A 6,808-nucleotide genomic window follows, 5' to 3' on the forward strand; every position below is an offset into this window, starting at 1 on the left:
AGCACCAACCAAGAAGTCATCCCACAACTTTGTCTTGTTTTGCACCATCTTTCTAATGATGCTTGCAATGACACCATTAGCCTTCTCCACCAAACCATTTGATTGTGGTTAGTAGGGTGTGCTATGACAATGGAGAATGTGAAGCTCTTCACAAACTTCCATGAGTAGACCCTTCCTGAACCCTGGACCATTATCAGAAACAATCTCCAAAGGTGTGTCAAATCTATAAAAAATATTTGTGTAGACAAGATGCTCACTGTTTTCCCATTTACCCTTGCCACACTTTGAGCCTCTACCCACCTAGTCATATAGGAAGAGATAGAAACTTGCCTTCTTCATGAGTCTCCTCTTCTGAGCTTTTGTGAAGTCTTTTGGGAACTCGCTCCCCAAAATGTAGCCAATAATGGGATCCAATGACTCCAATCCCTCGTATCTTGGTTGCATGACAATTGGTACCACCATGATGACCTGCATTTCTTTCCAACACATGTAACTTCTTGTTGTGCAAGTAAATCAGCATCTTCATTTTGTTTCCTAGGAATATGATACAATTGCACTTCTTCAAATTGATTAAACAACCTACGGATGACATGAACCTTTGTCCTTAGGCTTTCATTCCTGCATGCCCTAATGCCTAAGATTTGCTTCACAATGAGAAGTGCATCCCCCTTTACCATGCGACGTCTTATACCTTGACTAATGCACATCTTCAAACCACGAAGTAGTATGTCATACTCTACTTAATTGTTGCTAGTTGAACCTGGTAGATTGACCTTCTCTTTTGTGACCACCTCTCTACTTGGGTTGAGCAACACTAGCCCTCCCCCTGCTTTTCTTGAGGCTCGTCAAAAAGCTCCATCAAAGAACAAGGTAAAAACATTAGGAATACTTTTTGGTGGTGGCAATGGTAGGGTCTTTACTGTTAAGTATGGAGCCTGATTTACCCTTGTAATTTTCTGTGGTAAAAGCGCACATTTGTAAGGCCCCCATTATGAGGAGAAGCCATCGTGCGTGAAGGAAAATCACTCACCGGAAACCAAAATTTTCACGGACAAGAATCAGGGGCAACTTTAAAGGCCTCGGGGGCGGAGGCCCCCGAGACTTTTTTTTCGCCGGAATATTATGGCCGGACGGCGGCCGGAAAGTGGTCGGAAAACAACCGGTCGGTTGGCCGATGGCCGGTGGTCGGAAGTCAATGGTCGGTGGCCGGTGGTCCGAAGTCAATGGCCGGTGGCCGGTGGCCGAATTCAATGGCCGGTGGCCAAAGTCAAAAGCGGACTTGTCTTCTCAAGGGCGGCCACACATGGGCGGATTGGAGGGTCCGATTTGGACTTATTCGCACAAGGGCGGCTACACATGGCTTTCTCTCATAAGAGAGGGCAGCCCTTTTGGCCTATAAAAGGAGGCCATTTCTACACACATTTCATAGTGTGAAGTTGATGCAACAAGGTGAGTGTGAGGTGGTGAGAGTGAAGCAAGGCGGGAGCTCCATTAAGGGTATAATCCCTTTGTAAATGACTTCTTGTTTTGAAGTACTAAAGCCATTGAGTGGCTGCTTTCCCGTGGACGTAGCCCACATTGGGTGAACCACGTATATCGTGTGTACTCTCTCTCTCTCTCTCTCTCTACTCTATAATCTCGTGTATGTAAATCTGTCTCTCTCCATTAAGTAATCTACTCAATTATCTATTTAGCTACGTCTTATTTCCTAACATTTACTTTAGGAACCTTAATCTCCTTTTCATGCACCCTATAAGTGAGAATCCCTGCCAATTGTGCATGCACACTATCTTCTAACTTGAAAGAGTATTGGAACTCTTGCAACTCCATAATCCACTTAGAGATCCTAGTACTAAGATTCATTTGAGATGACACCCAAGGGAACAAATTTTTTGCAGGGATAATTACAAAAGGTTTTGGTAGTAAGTAGGATCTAAACTTTCTCACCGCAAACATAAGAGAAAGCATCATGAGTTCTGCTTCTGTGCAGCCTCTCTCCAAAGCATTCATGATCGCCTCTCTCCAAAGCATTCATGACCCTACTAGCAAAGTAGATGGGTTGCATCCTAGTACTGTGGGGATCTTGTTGTAGCAAAACAACACCAATTATTTCTTTCCTAACACTAGAGCTAACAAAGAATGTGTACTCCCAACAAGAAGGCATAAGTGTTGGTAGTTCTGACAGAATGACTTTGATGTTACAAAAATATTCTTCAAGCTCATCAGATTCGTCAAACTCGACTTGTTGTGTCAATTTGTGCAAGGGGTGAAGTAACTCCGAGGCTAAGTGAATGAAGCGTGACATATACTTCACCTTTTGAATGAATGAGATGACCTCCTTAAGACTCTTGGGTGATGGTAACTCAATAAGAGCCTTTGCCTTTAAAGGATCCACTTTGATGCCTTTGTAAGAAACTTTATAACCAAGCAAGATCACTTTGTCCTCACCTGTGTGGCACTTGTCGGGGTTGAGTTGACCACTTTGCAAGAAACTTTATAACCAAGCAAGATCACTTTGTCCTCACCTGTGTGGCACTTGTCGGGGTTGAGTTGACCACCCATGTCATAGAGTTTCTTCAAACCCTCTTCTACCTTTTGTAGATGAAATGATTTTGAGCTGTAAATGTAAAATCATCAATAAAAACCCTAATGGCCTTTCCAAAGAATGCTTGAAACACCATGTTCATGAAGCGTTGGAAAGTTGCAGGAGCATTTGTCAGGCCAAATGGCATGACTCTGAAAGCATAACAACCCCAAGGAGTGATGAAGGTTGTTTTCAACTGCAATACCTATTTGAAAGTAACCTGAATAGCCATCGCACACAGTGTACTTCTCATGACAACCTAATTCATTTAGTATCTCATCCTGAAATGGGAGGGGAAAGTGATCTCTTTTTGTTGCCTCATTTGGTGGATGGTAATCCACACACACCCTCTACTTGTTGTTCTTCTTGGGAGTGACAACAACATGAGAGACCCACTCTGAATTCTCCACTAGATAAATGAAACTTGTTGCTAGAAGCTTTCTTACTTCCTTCAGTAAAGCTTGCTCCTTGATGACTCCTAGCCTTTGTAGCTTTTGAGCCATAGGTGTGGCCTTTGTCTCTAGCTTGATCTTGTATTGAACATCATCTACTCCATGCACATCGGTGTAGTCTTTAGCAAAAAGCCTAGGAAATTTCCTTAACACACCTTTGAACTCCTCTCTTTCATCCTTTGTAAGTGTTGTAAGACAACATACCTTCTAACATTCCTTCATCTTCCACATTTTGGTTCTCTTGTGAACCTACCTCCTCCAAACCTTGACAAGAGGTCTTTTGGTTTTTTGGATTAAACCTCACCCCCATGACTTCAATGGAAAAATCCTCTTCCATAGTGCTACCGCTACCTTCTTCTTCTGAAGTGCTATCAATCCACTATCCATGGTCTATGCATGACCTAGTGCTTAAAACAAAACAAAAATATAGACATCCAAACTAAGATCGTACCTAATGAGAGGCAAAATAAAAGGATTTATCGAAGCGTTTATCTCGGCCAACCTAAGGGGACCTAAAATTCTATAAGTTACACGTTGAAACTGATGTGTACCTTTTTCCTTGCAATGGGAATGAAAGTATCATATAAATTCTTGTGATTCATGCAAACTACTTGACTATGCTAAAGGTTGAACCTACACAAAAAAATACACAAGCCGTTCTCAGTGGGGGCACCAAAATTGAGGCGGTCCGGGGCGGGCAACAAGAGAGGCGATCTCTAAGCACCCCTCAAGGCTCCCGTGATGCTCAATTGGGGCTGGGGCAACTACAAGCATAACACAACAACAAACCCACAGCCAAACCCAAACAAGATAAGGGCACCACCTAGTTATGGAATGGGAACTAGGACGTAAGAGAGATTTTGTCACAACCAAGAGGAGCTGCAACAAAACGCACATAAGAAATCTCACACAAAGACACACACACCCAATGGTGCAAGAGAGATTCAGAGCAAAGGGAAGAAAGAGAGAGAGGAGTGGAGTTTTTGCAGATACCTGATTGACAACTTGCAAGGTAAGGCTGTATACTTATTACACTATCACGAAGCTTGTATAAACTAACCAACAAGTAGTGAATAGTAAACATTGCTAGCACACACACATATTGTCTTAGGGTGTGGGAAACCTCTCACCACAAAACCCTCTTACAATGAACAAGAAACTTGGTAATGAAAACACACTAACCACTTTCTCAAACAAGCTCAAATGACGGAACTTAAAAGATACGAGTCACCTTGCATTCACCAAGCCACGCAACACAAGTGAAGGACGACAATTATAGAACCAAGAGACGCCTTTGAATCACCAAAACCTCAAATTGTTGAAAATGGAAGAGCATATACAATAATGGTTTTAGATAGGGCACTCACACCGTACCCTCTCACTTGCAATGTGTAGCATCAAAGCTTCTCTCACACCAAGTGCGAGACTCACAAAGTGGTTGCTACACCTAAGTCTCTCCTCACGCCTATAGTGTTGGGGTGCTATGTGAAAGCTTGGAGATGATGTTACAAGAAGAAGAGAGGCCTATTATAGGTTGGAGACCCTCATTAAGATTATTGGAAATCCTAATTTACAAGCTAACAAATCAGGATTATGTTTTTTTCTGAATATCAAAACATTGTGGGCCTTCTTTGTCTGCTTGAGTCAAGGATGTGAGCTCAAGAGAGTGCATTATTGATGGTAGATAAGATGAAAATAAAGTTTTAAGGGAAGAAAGAATGAGAGAGAGAGAGAGAGAGATTTATTATATGTACATGTTTTGAGGAAAGGTGCTTTTTAGAGTTGGGTTAATGGGTGTTTGTGTTAGTAGGTTAGTAGTTAGAGTTAGCAATTACTAGAAAAAGTTAGTAATATATTTACAACGGGTAAAATGACTTGAAGAATGAGAAAAGAGGGGTGAATGAGATGGGTGTACCCTTGAGATGGTGAATCCTTCAAGAATCTTAGACTCACCCGTACGTAAATTGTCATAAATGACCACCGTTCTTCTTCTTTTTCTCTTCATGCCGCCACCATAGTTGAATCACCACAAAGGCAATCAAGGTTTTGTTGATTAAAAAAACCCCATTTTGCATAGAGTAAAAATGGTTAAGTTGTTAATTTTTTATGCATTCTTGAAAGGGTAGAATAAAATTGTAATATGGGAGTAATAGAGGAGATATAGAGATGGTGGATGTAGGCAGAGCTTCAAAAGAGAGCTATGGGCCGGGTGTGAGAAGGGAGGCTAATGGTGAAGAGGGTGAGAGAAAACCATAGATGTTGCAGGTTTGAGTGAGGAATAGAGAGAAATGAGTATGTGTGTGTGTGTGTGTGTGTGTGTGTGTGTGTGTGTGTGTGTGTGTGTGTGAAAGGAGGTGAGAGAAGACTATGGGCTACTTGTGATAAAAGGGGGCAAACTGGGGTCCACTAAAAAAATTATATCTCACCGGTGGTAGCTCCAAAAATTACAAAATGTTTGAGGTGATTACTCAGCTCTTGGTCCACATTTTGTTTTTGAATCACCGCTTCAAATTTGGAGTGGAGATAGATATAAAAAAATCCCACCAAAATGTTGTCTTCACAAAAAAGTCTTCAATGGCCCCCCTTTTGTTGAATATGCATAAGGTTTCAAAGGTGAGTCCCTCCTTGCATGAGAGCATGCCCTTATAGATTCTTAGGGGTTTAAAAATATGCATGGTTATGGATTATGCATAAACATAATATGGATAAAAAACAGGTTAGTATATATAAACAATTCATGAAATTTAAAATAGTGTGGGCTATATATATAAAAAATAAATATATAACTCTATAAGGAAGCAAATGTGGAGGACCCTCATTTATTTTTATTGATGTATATTTATTTACACGAGAGGTAAGAAATAATACCTGTAGGAAATAAGAATTTAGTGAAAGGCAATGACTGATGGTGAAAGGTATTTTTGAGGTTTTTTCTGGGAGTGGATTCACACCAAAAATAAGAGAAGCTTGCATGAAATGATTTTTTATAGAATACATAGTAAGAAAGATCATGGTAATGGTGAGTAAATGTACAATATAGAATACTCGGGTAAATAACACACACCTAGGTATATATTTAAATAAATACCAAAAAATTATAATAAAAAATCCCTATATTTATGCCCTATATAAAATCGAATAATTATACACAAAAGGGCCACAATATATTTTAGCTTTTTTTTTTTTGCTCAACTAGCCTAGTGACTAGCTAAGTGAGGGTTTTTTAAGAGATATAGGAAAAGTCCCCTAACTCACACACGCCCTATGTACAGTGAAAGGGTGAAGATAGACACAGTTGGTTGGGTGATTTTGGTAGGGTGAGGTAGCTCACTATGGCAATTACGGAGAGCCAAAAAACGGCTATCAACATGTTTTAATTTACACAAGATCAAGTTGAGTGTGTTTTTTTATTGTCACTATTATGTAGGCTTTTATTTATCTTGTGTTGTCGGCTAAGAGAGTAATACAAGTTTGCATCTTCCACTTTTGCACTCTTTGCAAAAAAAAAGCATTTCATTTTTTCCCCTTAGTTCAGTGAGACAGTGGGTCATTTTGAGAATGATGAAATATCATTTTTTCTTTACCAAAAATCCTTAAATTCCCTGTGAAAGTCCAATATGGGGTGCATGGTTTTTTTCACATTACGCGCGTGTATAATGTCTATGTTGAAAACACTTAAATCCCTTGTGGGAGCCCAAGATAGGGTTTATGGTTTATTTTGAAAAAGTGTTCTCCATACAAAGGAAACTCTGGTGTTTTTTTTTAGATACAT

The sequence above is a fragment of the Adiantum capillus-veneris genome, chromosome 23 (assembly GCF_014529385.1).
Source record: "Adiantum capillus-veneris isolate H3 chromosome 23, ASM1452938v2, whole genome shotgun sequence".
NCBI classification, from domain to species: domain Eukaryota; kingdom Viridiplantae; phylum Streptophyta; class Polypodiopsida; order Polypodiales; family Pteridaceae; genus Adiantum; species Adiantum capillus-veneris.